The sequence below is a fragment of the Phoenix dactylifera genome, chromosome 11 (genome assembly GCF_051530095.1).
Source record: "Phoenix dactylifera cultivar Ajwa chromosome 11, Ajwa_hap1_PhDact_Kaust_v1.1, whole genome shotgun sequence".
In the NCBI taxonomy this organism is placed as follows: Eukaryota; Viridiplantae; Streptophyta; class Magnoliopsida; order Arecales; family Arecaceae; genus Phoenix; species Phoenix dactylifera.
In genome coordinates this window covers 17,636,566-17,659,304 of record NC_143200.1, presented here as the reverse complement: position 1 = coordinate 17,659,304, position 22,739 = coordinate 17,636,566, and the positions used below count along the sequence as shown (strand labels likewise).

The following is a 22,739-nucleotide window of genomic DNA, read 5'->3' as shown; positions in this document are numbered from 1 at the left end:
TCAACATAGCTCAAATAAATCCATATAAATATGCACACATAAATGTAAATCATTAAACATAGAACTCATTTCAAGAAAATATATCAGACATATCATCAAACTAAAACTTTTTATTCAACGATGATTTCATATAACTTATCTTTCATTATTAATCAGATTTTTAATCAATAATTATCTTTTTGATTTGGACTATCGATGGTCACACTTTGGCCTGTGACTATCAAACCACAATTCTATGCTTCAGTCTATGGTAGCAAACCAAAATATCCGTGCTTTGGCCCGTGGTGGCAAACCATAATATCCGTGTTTCGGCCATGGTGGCAAACAAAAATATCTATATTTCTACCCAAGATGGCAAACCAATGTGTCACAATTCAACCTGTGATTGGCAATCTATAACATGTCTTGTCAAAATCGTCTCATTCAGAAATCAAATTGTTCAATATCATCCATACACAAGAAAATATAATTTTTATTATATTTCTTGGCAAATTCAAAATAACCAGCATCTATTCCAAGCAACTAAAATTATTTTCCAAACAACCATAATCACTCATATTTTATACGTCTATACTACAAAGAGAGAGTCAAACTCGGAGTGTAGCCAAGCTCTCCATATTTTAAGCCTAAATCCAGTTGCCTCTATCATCGTTGGATCGGTATGGATCTTGATATCCAGAAATCAACCATCAACAACAACCTCTCCATCTTTAATATCCAGAAAAAAAAAGAGACAGAATTATTACTAGGACGGAGCAACGCTCATGCCTCTTTCCTTCTCATTCAAGTATAATACTCATTTTTAATAAGATAGGATGTGACGCTACATTCTCTCTCTACCCAGCCCTAGGCTAGACCACTTTGCATTTATTTCAGCAGGTGTGATCCAATGGAGTGGAAACAAATATTATAAAGATGGTGGCATTAACACCAAAAATAGTTCAGGTGAATAAACATTGTGCATGAATACCTAGCCAAAGAAAGAGCTATAGAACACCATGAGTCTGCAAAATCTTTCAAATAAACTATGCATTTTTACTGCAATGGTACGCAAAGTATTACATTATGAGTCCCCTCTATCTGCAGCACATTGATTAGTATGAGCTTCCTCGCTTGCTTCATGGAGGTAATTCTCCAAATGTGCATGCTTCAATTGTTTCAAAAAGTTAGCATGGTAGAAATATAGAAAAACAATAAACAATTGAATTGATCAAGAAATTAGAAAAATGTACAATTATTAATGCATAACTAGATCTGTAAATGATATATTTGCCCATGCACGTTGGCACTTGTTGAAAGTGAATCCTAGGTTCTTCAGTGTTAAGCATGCTGATTTTTTTTTTTAACCATGGCTGAATCTGATCGGGTTGCCTACGTACCTCTTTACAAGGGAGATCAAGCCATACGTAGTTCTTTTTAAGTTTAAAAAATATAGCGGAAAAACCGAATCAAATAATTTAATTCATGCATGCTTACAAGATCAAATCTAGAAATCAACACCTTAAGAACACATAGGATTATGTCGGAATCGTTTAAGCAATTATGCTAAAACTTTCGTGCATGATTAACTATCAGATCTGAAACTTAAAAACTCTATTCTAATTAATCTCCGAATATCCATCGAATGGATTCTGGAGATATCTCCGTGAGGAGCTCCAAAAGAGGGTAAAACTTCGGAGAATCGGACCTAGATCTTGACACCATAATAAATGATTAATGCTAGATTAATATATTTTATGATGGATGAAACTTGTGGATCTGATCCTTGACTTCATAGCCATGCACATGAATGGCCTCTATGAGAAATACACGCGAAGCCCTAGGTAGATCGTCTTCCACGGGAGTGCTAGCTCGCTGGCTGAAGCTTTCTCCTTCTAAACACACAACTTTTGATTGTTCTTCAAGGAGATGGAGGATGGATGTGAGAATAAAGGAGAATAAGGGATGAAGGCCCTCAGGAAATTTTTTCAGAATTTTTTGAAAACTCTAAATATTGTATATTTTGAACCCAAGGCATGGGGATCTTTTATAGCCAAAAGACCCCCCACGCCTCACATCTAATTTAGCCAACTAATTTGGCTGATAAAATCTCCAAAAAATTCTGGTGGTTTGGCAGCTAAGAGGAGATAAACATATCAAAATTTTGTGCATTTTGGATCCCAAAAGATAGGAATTCATGCATCCAAAGTTCAGCCGCAGACCACCCTATTTCATGCGCCATGCAATCCCTACAAATTAGGAAATTCATCTAAATCTTTCTAGAAAGATTTGAGCCGCCATTTTTATAGAAAATATAGCCCCATGCCTCCTCTCTTCTCACGCTAATTTTTGGCCAAAAATAAAGAGGATAGGCATGAAAAATATTGGGGATAAATCAAGATGTCATTCTTCTCCAAGAAGATAAGGATGGGTTCCTAAAATTTAGAGATTCTTCTCTTTATCCAATTCTGATTATTTGGACTCATAATCCTCATCAAATAAGGTCTTCTAATTGATTTGGATCAAGCCCAATCCAATTGAATCAAGTTCCATCAATTGGTCAAGCTCAATCTACTTGGGTTGAACCCAATCCAATTAGGTCAAACCCTGACGCAGCCCAAATTGAATCTTATTCAATTTGGCTCAACCTAAGCCCAATTACTCAATCAAATTGAGTTCATTAGCAATCTAATTGCTAATTAATCCTTCAATAATTTAATAATTATTTTAATGCAACTTTTGCTTTGGATAATTTGTCAATCGAATTGACCAAATTATCCCTGAATGATTCTTAATCATCAATCAGCCATTTGATCAACCTAGAAATTTCTATGCGTGTGACCTCATAGGTTCGAACCTAAGCCGTTAGTATAGGAATATCTTCCTATACTAATCGATGTGACCATCTAGCAATAATACCCGACGTCCGGATAGGCCGAATATATGCGAAGCAAATATTCTGGAACCCTGGACTATGGTTACTGTATAATTCAATCCCTTTGACTCGTAATGCCAGGATGACTTAGAACTCACTGTCAACCCTATAATTAATACATCCATTATGTGATTAACTTTGAATATCCCATGACTCCTCACTAGGATTACCCTAGCCAAGGTTTTGCTAAATTAATCACAAGACATTATCTCCTATTTTTAGGAGGGGTCAATTTCATCTCGACTCACAACTGACTACGCAAGTATTTGACTACACCCAGTGACCTTCCGTCACTGAATTAGAAATTCAGGTAGTCCGGTACTAAAGTACAATGAGTTACTTGCTAGTCACAGGTTACGGTCTCAGATCAGAGGGCCAAACATATACCCATATCCACTCGAAACATCTCTTGATAATAGAGCGTTCCGAAATTGGTCACATTCCGTGAAATGTACTCCTACACTTTACCTGTGTAGCGTATGTTGGGAAACCGCCCATGCCGCAGAAAATTAAATAAATTCAGATGGCAACGGAAGAGGCATAAGCGGGATCGACGTTCATCACATGAACGTTGTTCAAAAATCGTTCGTAGATAGATTAGAATTAAAAACTTTTAAACTAATTATGAAGATCAGATCTTCACCTTGTGCGGGTAGATGATCACCGCAAACTGAAGTTCATGGTTTAGGATGAAGGTTCGCTTGAAGCCGTTCACGTGTCTGGCCTCTACGGGTATCCACACGAAGTAGAGATCCGATCAAAGCTTCCTCCCTTTGAATCAACCCTTGATTGTGCTTAGGAGGAGGAAGAAGAAGGATGAAGAAAAGTAAAGGAACAAAGCCCCTGCAGCCTTCTTTCTTTTCCCTGCGTTGGAAGAAGGAAGGGAGGATGAAGAGGCCACCAACACCTTTTCTTTTGCTTCCCTTGCTTGCGGCTGAACCAAGAGGAGGAAGAGAGGGGGCGTACGGCTGAGGAGAAGAAGGCTTCAATCATCTAGGTCAGCCCCCACGCCTCCTCTTAAATAGCATGTGGAGCTCCTACTTTGTAGGAGCTCCTTGATTAACTTCCAAGAGGGGCGCCGGCCCCTCTTGTTGTGCCGCACTAAAGAAGAAAAGGAGGAGGGGCGTGAGCCCCTCCCTCTTGTGTTGCCCTAGTCCTCCTCTAAGGAGGATTAGGAGGCTCCTATTTGGTTTAATCATAATCACATTAGGTTTTAACCAAATCATGAACCATTTGGGTTTAATCTAGGTAAGTCCTAATCCAATTAGAACTCAAATCAATTATGACTCAATTGAACTCTTCAATCCTAATCCAATTAGGAGTCTTGTTAATTCATTAGATTAATAATTAATTAGGACTTAAGAAATCCTAATCCAATTAGGTTTATTCAATTTTAGTCCTAATCCAATTAGGACTCTAATTTGAATCCGAAGTCCTAATCCAATTAGGACTTCTAGGAATCCTATTCTAAGTAGGAATCCAAATTGAATATAAAATCCTAATTCAATTAGAATTGTAGGAATCCTATTCTAAGTAGGACTCCCAGTTCTACTCCAAGTAGGATTTTCAGTCCTAATCCAATTAGGACTCCCGAAATCCTACTCCAAGTAGGATTCGTGTTTAAGTCCAATTAATTCTCATTGTTCCTTCTTCAACTGATCATCAATCGAATTGATTACTCGTGATTCATAATCACATTTCAACCATCGGATCGGTCAATACCTCTAGTGTGTATGACCCCATAGGTTCTATTCTGACTGGTAGTGAGATATATTGCGATCTCTATCACAATATCATTGAAAACTCCTTTCAATGGGTTGGAACAATTCCAACTCAACTCATTAGGGTTTATCGATCATCGAGATATTTCCTGTGAGTCTCACCATCCACCAGTGACACCTAGCAGCATGTAGTGGTCACCCAGCAGAATGGAATGTTGAACCTCTAGGTGCAGTTATCGTATGATACAGTCCTATTATCGTGGATCCCTACAGGACGGAGGCATGGACAACTCGTCAAACCCCATCGTCTGTCATATGTCAAGATTTATTCGACTTAAGTTCGAAAGTGGAAAACTCTTTCTCCACTATGCATACTGCCCCGATCGAGGTCTTACGAACTCAATCTTATAAATCACATAGGATCTCTCCTTATCTACCAAGATCGATAGATTCCATATAGGTGCATACCCTACTCCTACAGTGAACCTATTGCAGCCAATTTACACTGCATGGATCCGTATGTCTAGAGACCATGTATACGTGCAGTCAAACTACAATAACCTCACTGTGAGTAGCCGAAGCACCGCAAGTCAAAGCACCAGTCACACTACTGCAACATCAAGCAAGTCACTGACGAGTGGATAGACATCCAAGTGACTTCTTGTCTTGGTCGCGCTCAGTACCCTTATTCTTAACAAGCACCTGCACTATTACTTCAGTGTCGCCACACTGTGGACTCGAGTCTCGTCCATCCATAAGGAAAGCAATGTATGCACTGATCGGATCGATCACTATCCTCATGATGATCCATTGATCGAAAGCATTCAGAAATTAATCACCAATGATGCATGGCTCAAATTCTTAACTCTTAAGAATATGCATCATCATCTTATTAATTCTTGGATGATTCATAGACACAAATAATATGAATGAAAAAGATGCCTTTTATTTATTCAATAATAAATAGTCAAGTACAAAGTTATGTCCTAGAATTAACAATGTGTTAGCCAGCTTGGCTTCTAGGGCATACATCTAATAGCGTACCAATGTCTCCACACTTTTTGGTTGAGAGGACAACCAACGTATATGTCACACAACGACCTAATCTTGATAATGCTGTCGTCCTTGTAACAACATATCATTTGGTCGCAAACTAGTTTAAGGACTCGAAGATAAATTCTCCTTTATCATTAATAAGTCCTAAAGACTTCATCATATAAGAGTTCATTTGAAGATGTAAAATGATGAATAATGCAAAAAAATACTTTATTGATTTGCCAATTCATTTACAAAATTCAATCATCAACATGCTGACGATTGACATTTAGGATATAATTTCCAACAACTTCTACTTAGCCTAAAGCCAATCGGCACAGTATCTAATACCCATCTTCGACTTGTGTTCGTTGAACTCTTTGATGTCGAGTACTTTGGTAAATGGGTTAGCCAGATTTTCTTTTGTATCAATTTTCTGTAGAATCTGCCACTGTGTGCTGCTTGAAACTCTTCCAGCAGATAGCACCATCCTTAAGAGTAAAGATATAACCCGACACGCTCTTGCTATCATCTTGATCTGACTAAAAACTTGAATCGGTATATCCCATAAGTTTTAAGTCAGAATCACCATAGACAAGCCACTGATCTTTAGTATTTCTCAAATACTTAAGGATGATTTTTACAACCTTCCAGTGGTTGCTACCTGGATTAGACTGGTATCTGCTCACTACTCCTAGTGAGTATGCCACGTCTGGTCTAGTACATGTCATGGTATACATTATAGATCCCACTGCCGAAGCATATGAAATTCTATCCATAATCTCTCTTTCTTGAGGTGTTGTTGCACAATCCCTTTTAGAGAGGTTAATTTCATGGCCCATCGAAAGATAGCCTTTCGTAGAATTAATCATACTGAACCTCTTCAGTATAGTATCAATGTATGTGGATTGGGATAATCCAAGCAATCTTCTAGATCTATCTCCATAGATCTTCATCCCTAGGATGTAAGATGCTTCTTGCAAATCCTTCATGGCAATTTGAGATGATAGCCAAACTTTTATTCCTTGTAATGCAGAAATGTCATTTCTGATTGAAAGAATGTCATCCACATACAAAACAAGAAATATAATAACGGAACCATTTGTCCATTTATAAATACAAGGTTCCTCTTCATTCTTAATGAAGCTATACGATTTGATCACCTTATCAAATCGTATGTTCCAACTCCATGAAGCTTGCTTTAATCCATAAATAGATTTTTGAAGCTTGCACACCTTAGACTCATCTGCAAATATAAAACCTTCAGGTTGCATCATATACACCTCCTCTTCTAAATCCCCATTTAGAAAAGCGGTTTTAACATCCATCTGCCAGATCTCATAATCTAAGTGTGCTGCTATCGCAAGCATAATCCGAATGGATTTGAGCATTGCCATAGGAGAAAACGTCTCATCATAGTCAATACCATAATGCTGACGATATCCTTTTGCAACTAGACGGGCTTTATAGGTTTCTACCTTTCCGTCTGCGTCTCGTTTTCTTTTGAAAATTCACTTACACCCTATGGATTTAATCCCTTCGGGTGGGTCAACTAACGTCCATACATCATTGACCTTCATGGATTCCATTTCGGATTGCATGGCTCCAAGCCTTGCATCATAGTCATACCTCTGCATCGCATCCATGTAGGTGATCGGATCCTCATCGTTTTCATCAAGTTCGACAGGATCCCCGTTTCGGACCAAAAAACTGTAGCATCTGTTCGGCTGACGTGGTACTCTACCTGATTGCCTTAATGGTGCATCTAAGATGGGTTCTGGATATGATCTAATCAAATTCGACTCAATTGGTTCAGTGGATAGTGTCGGATTTTCTACATGTTGAACTTTCCTAAGCTCAACATTAGAGCTTTTAGTTCCTTCACTAAGAAATTCTTTCTCTAAGAAAACACCTCTATTGCTTACGAACAACTTTTGTTCTTTAGCAAAGTAGAAGTAATATCCTTTAGTTTCTTTAGGATAACCAACAAAGAAACATTTGTCAAACTTGGGTTCAAGTTTGTCTGTTTTCAAACGTTTGACGTACGCCGTGTTGGCAACGACAATGCCGGAACCCACTCACACCGGCACCACCACCAACATTGGACAAGCAAAGAGAAAATAAATGGATAAGCACTCTCTCGCTTCCTCGACATCGGACTCAAGGATCACCTCTTCGCTCCACTACGAAGGGCAAAAGATTACCCCTGGTATCAATAGGGTAAAACACTTAAGCACCACAGCGGATTATCAAAACCAAAGGAAGAAGAAGGAAGAAAATAGCAAAGCAAAACACAAAGATGTAACGAGGTTCGGCTACAAGTAGCCTACGTCCTCCACTGCTCCAAATCTCAATTAGGATGAACTGATTACAGAGATAGCATACACCCGAACGATCACAAGCGATCGCTCTACAAGAGATTCATACAGAATTTTCTTTGCACAAGAAGTAGGATCCCAATCCTCTTCTTCTCTAGAACCCTAGCCTCACAAAATAAACAAGAGTTTCTCTCAAAATATATTGGAATCATCTTTCTAGGGCTCTCATGAGTCCTATATATAGTCTCAAGACCTTCAGATGATCAAAGCCATCGAAACACCACCAAAAAACACCAAAGGAAACTCGTCCGTATGATTTCCCGTGAGCTCGAGTTGACTCAATTGTAGTTCAAGTCGACTCGGGCACGTCTGGACAAATCCTAGTATAACTGGCACGATCTCGGGTCGACTCGACTGTAGCTCGAGTCGACTCGACGATGCTTTGAGTCGACTCAACCAGCCTTCGAGTCGACTCTTACAATCCAGACAGAAATATGGTTTTCTCAATCTTCTGGCTTTTCTCCTTTCGGGTCGACTCGACGGGCCTCTAGTCGACTCGACTGTTTCCGAGTCGACTCGACTGTAGCTCGAGTCGACTCTGACAGTCCACCAGACAGAACTATGCAGAATTGATTCTCCTTCAATTCTCTTCATCACCAATGGTCTCCACATACCCCAACAATGTCCCACTTGGAGACCTTGGGTATATCCTCTTGTTGTTTGGCTCTCCTCTGTGCTCCCACTGAAACTGAATCATCCTAGTGAGATAGGTACGATGCCTCCTCAACGTCTTCAAGCATGAAGACCAACAGAAGCTGAACAACTCAGCTTCTCCACCATGACGACCTTCGTCAACATATCTGCAGGATTCTGACTTGTATGAATCTTCTCCAACTTGACGAGTCCCTGCTCGAGCAATGACCTCACAAAGTGGTACCGTATGTCAATATGCTTCGTCCTTGAATGGAAAGCTGAATTCTTCGCTAGATGAATTGCACTTTGACTATCTGAATATAACATGCAATCCTTCTGCTCCTTCCCAAGTTCCTTCATCAAGCTCTGAAGCTATATTAGTTCCTTGCATGCCTCTGTGGCTGCCACATACTCCGCCTCCGTAGTCGACAATGCAACAACTGGTTGCAACCTGAAACTCCAACTGACGGCTCCACTGCCCAAGGTGAACAAGTACCCTGTCGTGCTCCTCCTGCCGTCCAATTCCCCTGCCATGTCTGAGTCCACAAAGCCCTGTAACCGGATCTCGGAACCTCCATAGCACAATGACATATGCTCCGTGCCTCTCAGATACCTCAGTATCCATTTGACCGCGCTCCAATGCCTGGGCAGCTCATGAAGCGACTCACAACTCCCACTACTTGAGCAATGTCTGGTCTCGTACACACCATAGCGTACATCAAGCTTCCCACCGCCGATGCATACGAGATTTTTGACATATTGAGCTCCTCCACCCGCGTCTTCGGACTTTGCCCTTTTGAAAGCTTTAAGTGGGCACCCAGCGGTATGCCAACAGGTTTGGCACCCTCCATGCAGAATCTTCCGAGTACTCGGCTGATGTACTCCGCCTGAGATAGTCTGAGGATATGTTTAGACCTATCTCTGCTGATCCGCATCCCAAGGATCTGTTTCGCTGCTCCTAGATCCTTCATTGCAAATTTTCTTGACAGCTTCAGCTTCAATTTTGCAATCTCATGCATGCTAGCTCCTACAACTAACATGTCATCAACATATAATAGCAAGATAATGTAAGATGTGCCGAAGTCCCGAAAGTAGCAACAGTGATCCTCCTGACATCTCCTGTATCCTATCTCAAGCATGTAACTATCGAACTTGAGATACCATTGCCTGGGCGCCTGTTTCAAACCATAGAGGTTTTTCTTCAATTTGCAAACCAAGTCACCCGTGCCAGCTGCAAGGTATCCCTCCGACTGCTGCATATATATCTCCTTGTCGAGATCTCCATGGAGAAAGGTCGTCTTCACATCAAGCTGCTCTAAGTGAAGATCCTCTACTGCCACCATGCTCAGCACCACCCAAATAGAACTCATCTTGACTACAGGAGAAAAGATCTCCGTGAAGTCGATACCTGCTCTCTGCTGAAATCCTTTTACAACCAGCCTGGCCTTGTACCGCTTCTTCCCATTTTGCTCTTCCTTCAGCTTGTATACCCATTTGTTTGACAGTGCTTTCTTCCCCTTGGGCAGATCCACCAAATTCCACGTTTGATTCTGCTCCAATGACTCCATCTCATCATCCATGGCCAACTCCCACTCCTCCCTGGTATCAACCTCCAATGCCTCATAAAGCATTCAGGTTCGCCATTATCTGTGAGCAGCAAATAACTAAGAGTCCCATCATACCTTTGAGGAGGCTTTCCATGAGTACTACGAGTGGACCTTCTTAGTTGTGGAGAGGGTGCCAATACTTCAGGTTCTTGCTCTGACTGAGTCTTCTGACCAGAATTTGTAGACTCCTCTTTAGGATCCACAAAACACGGCTCAGCAGGTTTTGTTTCTGATTCAGTGCTCTGCTGTATTTTCTCATTAAATACCACATCATTACTACGAATGATCTTCCTGTGTTCGGGATCCCAAAGCCGATACCCAAACTGTTGACCTCCGTATCCAACGAAAATGCACTTCTTTGATTTGGCGTCTAGTTTGCTTCTTTGACTGGAATCAACATGGACATAACTGGTACAACCGAATACTCGTAAGTGCGCCAAATCAATCTTCTTCGCTGTCCATGCTTCCTCAAGAATCCCAAATTCAAGTTTCTTTGATGGCCCTCTGTTGATCAAGTAGGCAGCAGTGTTAACTGCTTCCGCCTAAAACTGCTGTGGCAATCCAGCATGTATCCTCATACTCCTGGCACGCTCATTAATTGTTTTGTTCATCCTTTCAGCAACTCCATTTTGTTGTGGTGTTCTTGAAACTGTCCTCTGCCTGACAATCCCAGCCTCTGCACAGTAGTCCTCAAACTCCTTGCTACAATACTCACCACCGTTGTCCGATCTCAGGCATTTCAACCTCCTTCCTGTCTCGAGTTCTACCATCGCCTGCCATCTCCTGAAGACCCCAAATACCTCTGACTTGTGCTTCAAGAAGAACACCCAAAGCTTCCTGGTAGCATCATCAATAAAAGTAACAAAGTACTGAGATCCACCAATGGAAGAAACCGGTGCAGGCCCCCACACGTCCGTGTGCACGAGATCTAGCTTTTCTTGCTTCCGAGGTTTACCTTCTTTGTTGAATGAAACACGCTTCTGCTTTCCGAGAACACAATCCTCACAGAAGTCCATCTCAACACTCCTGAGACCCTGCAGCTTTCTCAACTGCTGCATCACCTCCAGTCCCTGATAACTCATGTGCCAAGTCTGCAATGCCATAACTTGGCGTCCACATCTGCTACAACAACTCCAATAGAGTTCTCCGTGCCGTTGGCGACATAAAGTGTCCCAACCTTCTTGCCACTAGCCACCGTCAACGAACCCCTGGATATCTTCCACTGATCAGCTGTGAAAGTAGTCTTGTACCCCTGGCTCGCCAACTGTCCAACAGAAATCAGATTCCGCTGCAGTTGAGGCACGTGTCGTACGTCCTCAAGCTCAAGTGAAGATCCAGAAATCAACTTCACTTCCGCACTTCCCCTTCCTTGTATGGTGCAAGGCTCTCCATCCCCTAGGTAGACTTTGCCGAAGTCTCCCTTCTCATATCCTCCAAGAAGCTTCCGTTGGGATGTAGCATGGAAAGACGCGCCCGAGTCTATCACCCAAGACTCGTCACAGGTAGATAAAGATAGAACGAGGGCATCCATGTCACCGTCTTCAGCAAGATTTGCCAGATCCTTGTTGACTCCTTCGGTGTGGTCGCCTTGCTTCCCTTTAGGAGATTTGCAGTCCCTCCTAAAGTGCCCCGTCTTTCCGCAGTTCCAGCACTTCGCTCCCTTGTTCTGAGGTGCTCGAGACCTGCTGGATCTCGACTTCGAGTCGCTTCAAAATCGACCATCCTTGTTTTGTCTTCCCCGGTCAGAGGTGTTTAGTGCACTTCCAGACGACTCCGTAGCTCCAGAAGATTTCCTTCTTGCTTCTTCACTCAGAAGCACTCCCACAACGTCATCAAAGATCAACTTTCCCGTCGCCGAAGAGTTGCTCACCGCCATTACCAGGCCCTCCCAGCTATCAGGCAATCCGAAGAGGATTAGCAATACTCGAATCTCATTGTTAAAACTAATCTCCACTGACTCCAACTAGGCCGTGAGTCCATTGAACTCATTGAGGTATTCTGCTACGCTGCCGCCATTTTTCATACGAAGATTAAACAACCTCTTCATGAGAAATACCTTGTTTGATGCTGAGAGTTTCTCGTACATCCGCGACAATGTTGCCATCAACTCCATCGTCGTCTTCTCGTTTTTGATGTTGAATGCCACTTGGGATGCAAGTGACAATCTAATGGTGCCGAGCGTCTTCCGATCGAGGACCTCCCAGTCTTCATCAGGCATCTTCTCTGGTTTCTTCGCTCTACCTCCAAGAGGTAAATAGAGATCCTTCTGGTAAAGGTAATCCTCTATTTGCATCTTCCAAAATCCGAAGTTCGTGCCATTGAACTTCTCAATTCGCAACTTCCCTTCATCCGCCATCGCAGAATACCAATAGCTCTGATACCACTTGTTGGCAATGACAATGCCGGAACCCACTCACACCGGCACCACCACCAACGTCGGACAAGCAAAGAGAGAGTAAACGGATAAGCACTCTCTCGCTTCCTCGACACCGGACTCAAGGATCACCTCTTCGCTCTGCTACGAAGGGCAAAAGATTACCCCTGGTATCAATAGGATAAAACACTTGAGCACCGCAGCGGATTATCAAAACCAAAGGAAGAAGAAGGAAGAAAATAGCAAAACAAATACAAAGATGTAACGAGGTTCGGCTACCAGTAGCCTACGTCCTCCACCGCTCCAAATCTCAATTAGGATGAACTGATTACAGAGATAGCACACACCCGAACGATCACAAGCGATCGCTCTACAAGAGATTCACACAGAATTTCCTTTGCACAAGAAGTAGGATCCCAATCCTCTTCTTCTCTAGAACCCTAGCCTCACAAAACAAACAAGAGTCTCTCTCAAAATATATTGGAATCATCTCCCTAGGGCTCTCATGAGTCCTATATATAGTCTCAAGACCTTCAGATGATCATAGCCGTCGAAACGCCACCAAAAAACACCAAAGGAAACTCGTCCGTATGATTTTCCATGAGCTCGAGTCGACTCGATTGTAGTTCGAGTCGACTCGGGCACGTCTGGACAAATCCTAGTATAACTGGCACGATCTCAGGTCGACTCGACTGTAGCTCGAGTCGACTCGACGATGCTTCGAGTCGACTCGACCAGCCTTCGAGTCGACTTTTACAGTCCAGATAGAAATATGATTTTCTCAATCTTCTGGCTTTTCTCCTTTCGGGTCGACTCGACGGGCCTCGAGTCGACTCGACTGTTCCCGAGTCGACTCGACTGTTCCCGAGTCGACTCGACTGTAGCTCGAGTCGACTCTGACAGTCCGCCAGACAGAACTATGCAGAATGATTCTCCTTCAATTCTCTTCATCAGTCGAGTCGACTCGACGATGCTTCGAGTCGACTCGACGATGCTTCGAGTCGACTCGACGATGCTTCGAGTCGACTCGACGATGCTTCGAGTCGTCGAGTCGACTCGACGATGCTTCGAGTCGACTCGACGATGCTTCGAGTCGACTCGACCAGCCTTCGAGTCAACTCTTACAGTCCAGACAGAAACATGATTTTCTCAATCTTCTGGCTTTTCTCCTTCCGGGTCGACTCGACGGGCCTCGAGTCGACTCGACTGTTTCCGAGTCGACTCGACTGTAGCTCGAGTCGACTCTGACAGTCCGCCAGACAGAACTATGCAGAATTGATTCTCCTTCAATTCTCTTCATCACCAATGGTCTCTACATATCCCTACACGCCGGACACCCCCAAATCCTAAGGTGAGAGAGCATCGACTTACGTCCAGTCCACATCTCATGTGGTATTTTATTTATCGACTTACTTGGAACCTTATTTAAAATGTAACAGGATGACTCAAGTGCATATCCCCAAAAGGATATGGGTAGACTCGCAAACCCCATCATGGATCGAACCATGTCTAACAGAGTTCGATTTCTCCTTTTTGATACACCGTTATACTATGGTGTATCAGGAGGAGTCCATTGGAAGAGAATTCCATTCTCTTCTAGATATGTCAAAAACTCATTAGAGATGTATTCACCTTCTCGATCTGATCGAAGAGTTTTAATACTCTTTATAGTTTATTTTTCTACTTCATTATGATATAATTTGAACATTTCAAATGATTCAGATTTATGTCTCATTAAATAGACATAACCATACTTAGAAAGGTCGTCTGTGAACATAATGAAATATGAATACCCACCTCTAGCATCTGTGCTCATTGGCCCACATACATCAGAATGTACAAGGATCAATAACTCACTGGCTCGTTTACCTTTTTCAGTAAAAGGTGATTTGGTCATTTTACTAAGAAGACATGATTCACAGGTTGTCAATGATTCACAATCATTAACATCAAGGATTCCCTCTTTACTTAACCTGTTCATCCTGTTCTTGTTAATATAACCTAGTCTATGATGCTAAAGGTAGACATCCGTGACATTATCTATTCTAGAGCGCTTATTGAATTTATACATTATATGAATAGGCTGTGACAAAATGTAAATGTCATTACTCAGAATTTCATTCATTACAACAACACCATTCCAAATGGCATTGCAATAATTCTTTTTTATTGATATTTCATAACTATTTTTGGCCAAAAGGCCTACAGAAATGATATTCAATAGAAAACTTGGACAATAGTAACAATCACTAAGGACATTTATATGAGAGCTGAATTCAAGTTTAAGAATTCCTAAAGCTAGAACTAGAACTGGTCTTCTATCTCCAACATTCAGGAACCTTTCTCCTTCTTCAAACCTCTTACTGACTTGTAGCCCCTGCAACGAATTGCAAATATTAAAAGGACTACCGGTATCCAATACCCAAGTCGAATTATCACAAATAGAAAAATTGCAAGGTGTTATCATATAAGTACCTTGATTGACAACTGATTGCCCACTTTTCTTAGGCTGGTTCGGATCGAGGGATGCAATATAAAGAGGACAGTTTTTCTTCCAATGTCCTTGCTTCTTGCAGAAGAAGCACTCTGCCTTGCTCTGATCAGTCTTTTTATTCTTTTTCTGACTAGGCTGAGCATGGTGCACCTATTGTTTTTTGGATTTTATTTTTATTTTTTCTTTTCTTAAAAGGTCGACCCTTGGATGAACCTCCCACTAAGTTCACCGTCTTCTTAAGAAGTTAGTGATCATTCTCAAACGTCTATAGTAACCCCAACAATTGGCGATAATTCACTACAGATTTTGTCATACGAAAATGAGTAAAAAAGGACGGTATGATCCAGGCAATGAGTTTAGTACGGCATCCTTCCCCAATTGATCACGAAGGAAAAAGCCAAGAGAGCTTAGACGCTCGATCAACTCAATTATGTACAGTACATGATCAGTTACCGAGGTCCCATCTTTCATTCGGGCGCTGAAGATGGCACAACTAGTTTTATGCCTCTTAATGTCGTCAGGAACGCCGAATGATTCATTCAATACTTGAATGATATCTTTCGGCTGCGTATTCGCAAAATGCCTACTAAACTCATCACTCATTGCTGCCAACATGATGCATCGAACAGTGATTCGGTCACTGTGCCACTTCTGATAAGTATCTCTGGCCGATCTTGATGCATTAGCAGCGGGCTGCTCAGGTGCTTGATCCGTTATCACATAAAGGATCCTCTCATGCTCTAGCACTATTTTCAGTTTTCTATGCCAATTATTGAAATTTGGACCAGTCAACTTGTTACTGTCCAACAATGAGCGAAGTGACAAATTAGTGGCCATTTCTGCATAAAAAGAAAATTTGGCTATTAGTATATGAATTGACTAAACTCAATAGACTTGGACTTTAGTCTAAAGGTACTTCCACTGTTTTATACAAATTGGTAGCCTCTATCTCTAATTCAAAAAATTACTCTTAATTCTTTAGTAGGCAGTAGAACCCAATAGATCGCATATAGGCCCGAGTGTAGCTCGGCTAACCCATATGCACCTATTGGTAGGTTCTAAACCAATTGCTTCACTAAGCAACTTCTAGTGATAATTTTATCTCAGGTTCTTCGGTAGGCGTGTGGCGCCTCTACCGAATACCCTAGTCAGGTCCAACCATTAATTGATAGGATTAAGTCTAATCAACTAATAGACGACCAAGTCCGAGTGTGGCTCGGCTCACCTGACTGCCTATTAAAGGTACACTTAACTCATCATTTATTGAATGACAATTCTAATGCTTGATAAGTACCAGGCGTGTCGCGCCTCCAATAATTATCAAAATATTGGACCCATTATCACCCAACTTAATGGGAGGCTATGACCTAGTTATCTCCATAACCATTTCATTTTAAGGACCTAATAATTTTAGAAAATTTCATAATTAGGATAGATGAGAAGATCCTGTTAGTCTAATTTCTCCTACTGACTTCACCAAATCAGATTAGACTCAAACCGATTAAGGAGGCACCTAAATCAGTCAAATTGATTTTCTTATAGGCATGGGCTAACTCAAATCATTAAGTAATCCAATCAAAATGTGATTGACCATGTCGGCCAGGCAAGTGAGATCGGTGGAAGGAATATGCCATTAACTCGACAAAGACGAATCAGTGCGAGTAGCTTCCAATTAAAAATCACCGGTCAAAACTGTCAAACTTACCTTAGACACCGACTGGTTAATCAATTTCGATTTGATTACTCAAATGACTCGGGCTACACCTCTGAGCCTAAATCAAGTTCCATCTTGGTCTAATCAAAGACATGGACTTGATCCATCTACAACTATTGTAAATTGACCTAGAATTTTCTTGACCTAATCTAGTTACTACTTAATTAGATTTGATCATTAATTCTATTTGTCCATGTATGATTCTAACCTTAGGTCTAACCCAATCCTAGAAACTTGATTCAAGCTAACCCATATGCCCAAAGAATTATGCAATGTCAATTAATTGAGTTACAATTTTATTTTATAACACTTAATTCTCAATTAAGTTTAGACTTATGAAAGTTTTGATCATTGCATTTTTTTAATAATTTCATATTAATTACAATCTTTTAGTTCTTAAAACATATTTTCATATCTGAGTTTTTGTAATTAATCATATGTAGTCAGATTTAATTCATGTTTAAGTCATTATGTTTTATGTTCATGCATCACATATACATAACAACATGAATTAATACAAACAACATACATCTTATGTATTTGTTTTTTCACTTTTATTTTCAGATCTGATTTGTTCATTAAAATCATAGATCATATGAATCATAAACTTTATTTAGATCTAATCTAAATAATATTATAATTTCGGATTTATTTATGTTATTAATCCTAACACAAACATGCATCATATGCATCCAAAATTTCAGATATACTTAATCATGCATAATCAGTAATTAAATCAATCATAAAAAGTACTTTAGATCTAATCTAAACATGTTAATAATTTCAGATTTAATTTCAAGAATTAATCATAAAAGTTTAAATATGAACCTGGCTCTGATACCACTGAAAGTGAATCCTAGGTTCTTCGATGTTAAGCATGCTGATTTTTTTTTTTAAACCATGGCTGAACCTGATCGGGTTGCCTACGTACCCCTTCACAAGAGGGATCAAGCCATATGTAGTTCTTTTTAAGTTTCAAAAATGCAGCGAAAAAACTGAATCAAATAATTTAATTCATGCATGTTTACAAGATCAAATCTAGAAATTAGCATCTTAAGAACACATAGGATTATGCTGGAATCGTTTAAACAATTATGCTAAAATTTTCATGCATGATTAACTATCAGATCTGAAACTTAATAACTCTATTCTAATTAATCTCTGAATATCCATCGAATGAATTCTGGAGATATCTCCGTGAGGAGCTCCAAAAAAAGGTAAAACCTCACGAAATCGGACCTAAATCTTGACACCATAATAAATGATTAATGCTAGATTAATACCTTTTATGATGGATGAAACTTGTGGATCTGATCCTTGACTTCACAGCCACGCACACAAATGGCCTCTATGAGAAGTACACGCGAAGCCCTAGGTAGATCGTCTTCCGCAGGAGTGCTAGCTCGCGCAGGAACGTTGCAATAGCTGAAGGTTTCTCCTTCTAAGCACTCAATCTTTGATTGTTCTTCAAGAAGATGGAGGATGGATGTGAGGATGAAGGAGAGTAAGAGATGAAGGCCCTCAGGAAATTTTTTTAGAATTTTTTGAAAACTCTAAATATTGTATATTTTGAACCCAAGGCATGGGGGTCTTTTATAGCCAAAAGACCCCCCACGCCTCACATCTAATTTAGCCAACTAATTTGGCTGATAAAATCCCTAAAAAAATTTTGTGGTTTGGAAGCTAAGAGTAGATAAACATATCCAAATTTTGTGCATTTTAGATCCCTAAAAGATAGGAATTCATGCATCCAAAGTTCAGCCGCAGACCACCCTATTTCATGCTTCATGCAAACCCTACAAATTAGGAAATTCATCTCAATTTTTCTAGGAAGATTTGAGGTGCCATTTTTATAGAAAATATAGCCCCATGCCTTCTCTCTTCTCATGCCAATTTTTGGCCAAAAATAAAGAGGATAGGCATGGAAAATATTGGGGATAAATCAAGGTATCATTCTTCTCCAAGAAGATAAGGATGGATTCCTAAAATTTAAGAATTCTTCTCCTTATCCAATTCTGATTATTTGGACTCATAATCCTCATCAAATAAGGTCTTCTAATTGATTTCGATCAAGCCCAATCCAATTGGATCAAGTCCCATCAATTGGGTTAAGCTCAATCTACTTGGGTTGAACCCAATCCAATTAGGTCAAACCCTGATGTAGCCCAAATTGAATTCTATTCAATTTGGCTCAACCTAAGCCCAATTACTCAATCAAATTGAGTTCATTAGCAATCTAATTGGATTGGGGGGGTTACGATGCGTTGCAAAGGTCCCACTTAAAAACCACTTGCCTCGAACAGATGAACTGTCTCCCTTATAGGGATAAACCTTGCCTAGACATCAACTGAGCCACAAAGCAAAATTGGTACAACTTTCGGTGATCTTCGTCCTATTGAGCTCGAATGTCCCTAGGGGCCAACGTCTAATTGTTTTTAATTAAAGTGATAGCTATGTGCGAATTGGTTCATCTAATTTAGGCAAGAATCTGGTGATGAAATTCAGTTCTTATCTTGTTGGGGTGATTGCCCTTACTATGTGCGGATTTATTGGTGTATGTGTATCAAGCATGCATTCACACTTTTGCTGAAATTAAAATCAAACAATCACCACAAAATTTCAAGCTAATTGGGAATCAATTTAAATAAGAAAGATTTAGAAATTACCAAAGAGAATTTTTCCAGCAATTTTTTTTTTATATAGGCAAACCCTCTACAGCATTCTTTTTCCAGCAGTTCCCTTTTTGATCGTCCTAGATTTCTTCTTCAATTCCTGATCAAATAATACCAAGAGAAAAATCAAAAATTAGTAAGAAAAAAAAAGAGATAAGAAAAGCAACAAAAATAGAAAATATTTTTATTTTATTTTAGATATATATTATTTTTGAAAGTAATTTTTTTTTATGAAGAGAAAAACAACTATGCTAGCAATCCCCGGCAACGGCGCCAAAAATTGATAGTCAACTTTAAAGACCACGCAATAGCACGTATCTGGTAGAATAGTGATTACGGGTATCGATCCACAGAAATTGGAGTCAGTTGTTTTCTTAAAAATATTTGAAAAGGAGAGTTTGTGAAGAATACTATACTAAGCAATTTAATAAGAAATACAATTAAAAAGATATCAGTTTGAGGAAACCTAGGGTAAGGAATTCACCACTATCATAGGAATAAAGATTAATGATATTTTTAATTTATTCTTGGATTAACATGCAAATTGGCTACAAGCCTAATAAGCATTCAAATAGAAATTCACAAAAGCAATTTAAGAAAAATCCATCTTCAGTTGGCATGAGATGTCAACCCTAAACTAAAGTGGTAGGATACCGCATCTTTCCTAAGCATGGATTATCTCATTCTTACTTAGTGATCATGAAGAATACTTGCATAAACATCATACTTAAAATCACAGACCCTAAGTATGAGGTAAAAGGATATTCAATAAGATCAATTAGGTTCATACAATTTCAAAAATAAAATAAAAAAAATATAAGAACCGTTGTCGCCTTTGTTAGGGCTGCATCCAGCCCTAGTGCAGAGCTTAGCCTTCCATGGTATGGGGGGTAGCAGCAGCGACGCAGAAGGCCATCACGATCGGGTTCCACCCTACCTCATCCCCACTGGCTTTTCTCTTCTCCAGAACTAACAATTGATGGAATATTCTATCCTCTCAAAACTGCTGCCCCTGTTCAACGTCGACTCCCCATTTTATAAGCTACCAACTCCTCCTCTCTCCTCCCCTGTTTCCTTTGTGGTTGTTCCCAGTGGAGGCTTGATCATATCCGCGGATGTTGGGATGCACGCGGGCAAGACGCGTGAGCGAAGATCATGGGATTCGGCTTCAGAAGTTCATCGCTATAGCTGCGGATGGCTGGCTAGCTCGGGCGATTACTTGCAGCTGGCTAGGATCAATCCGGAAGATTGCTGGGGCGTGGATAACGGGGACGATGCACACGGCTGAAAGAGCTATTCGGGATGCTCATCTGGTTGCTGGGAGTGGGATATCCGGATGGCTTTTTGAGTTAGATCCATGGGTGAGCAGCTGGGAGGATGGAGTCGGATCCATGCGGACAGTGGATGGATGCTGCTGGTTTGGATTTGGTTCGGAAGAAGTGAAGAGCCGTGAGCTGGGATTTGATCTCGAACGCTTCGAGTGGGAAGATTCGTTCGGCTGGGAACAGAAAAACTCTTCCGTGATGCTCGGAATGGCTGGAAAACAGGAGATGATTCATGGGATTCGGCAGCTTGGGCGTTGGATAAAAATCAGGGAGTGAAGGTGCTGAAGTTAATCCGGATGTTGGGACTCTCTTCCGAAGTAAGAGAAGGTTGTGAGCTCATCCGTGAATAGGGGCGAGATGATGTGGAAGCCGATCTTGGATGGGAGGAATCCGGAAGAAGATCTGGAAGGAGATCAAATCTGGAAGATGGTTTGATGCCACTCGGAAGAAGCTGGAAATCTTAGATTTGCTGGAGAATTAAGAATGGGAGGGAGTTTGGGACTTATCCGAAGCAGGGGATAAGATTGTAATCTGAACGGGAGAAAGTCTGGATTCGGTTTCGTGAGAGGATGGGCGCGAGGGAAATCTGGGAAGGTTCACTGGCTTGATCCGAAGAAGAGGAAAGAGGCTGTCGCGAATGAGAACAATCCGGAGAAGATGGGATCTTGGCTCTATCTTGGTTCCGAGTGACATGCAAACGGGCTGAAGAGAGAGACTCAGATTGGTTGAAGCTAAAACAGGGTAGGATGACGTGGAAGCTTTGGATGCGGAAGGGAAGGACGTGCACATGACTGAGATGCGAATGGGTGTGGTCGGTTGGGTTCCAACATGGATGAGAGAAGTTTGTTATGTTCTTTGGACATCGGAGGGAAGAGTGACGTGGAACATGGGAGATAATGTGTGAGACTTCACATGTGGATGGCTTGCACGTGAAAGGGTAACTTCATGCACACGTGGAGGAAAGCAATCCACACATGGAACAGGTTGGGACTAATTGGTGAATGGGATGACTTGACCTGCACATATTAGACTCGACCAATAAAAATAAAGAAAATCAATCAAACTTGAATAATTTATTTAAAATGAAATGATAAAGGAGAACACATTTTCTCATGTTTAAATTTAAAATATGTACCTAAAAATAATAATAAGTGCTATGTAAAATAGATAACTTTATTCATTATTTAGCACTTATCACACCCCCAACCTACATTTTGCTAGTCCTCGAGCAAAATAAAAAACTAACTCATTTTTGCAGGAATCGCGATTGCATTTACCATATGCAATAAGGCTTTAAACTCCTAGGTGGCCCTAGTGGATAAGTTTTGTCTCGTGAGGGTTTCCGGCGCAGCTACCCACAAACTGCTGTCGAAAGAATTTATTTTATTATTTTATAAAATCTAATTTCAAATGCATTAATTGCCAAGAATTTCAAAAGCACACAAAATTTTAATTACTAAGTTAGCCCAAATTCTAGGTCAGTATGAAATTTAAGTTGAAGTCATTAAGTTTCTATTAGAGAGTTGTAAGGCTTATTTATACTTGGGTGCTCGATGATATCTGGACCACATACAAGCTAAGGCTTTAGATCTCCAAAATACTGCTAAAACTAGTAGTTTCCAAGAATTGATTGGATAAGACCTAATCACTGATTCAAAATACTGCTAAAGCTAGTGTCCTAAGCCAAGACAAGGTGGTCTTCTTTAGGACAAGAGGATTAGAAGCAAATTTAGAAAGAAGAAGAAAATTAGAAAGGAAGGAAAGCAAGCTATTAGAGTTCTTTAGAAGAATTCTGCATTAAGGATCAAAGTCTTTGGAGCTAAAGTCTTAAATCAAGTTTTCGTGTGGATCATCATTGAAGGGCGGACACTT

General features: G+C 40.5%; 1 long non-coding RNA gene across 1 annotated transcript; it reads right to left on the bottom strand.

Annotated features, from left to right (window-relative positions):
* Positions 1 to 603: 603 nt before the first annotated feature.
* LOC148700685 (uncharacterized) lies at positions 604 to 21,847 on the bottom strand. The gene is made up of 4 exons (XR_016397889.1): positions 20,367 to 21,847; positions 19,537 to 19,642; positions 18,154 to 18,335; positions 604 to 1,147 (listed from the first exon to the last, which is right to left on the bottom strand). It is a non-coding gene; the product is annotated as an uncharacterized LOC148700685 (long non-coding RNA).
* Positions 21,848 to 22,739: the final 892 nt, after the last annotated feature.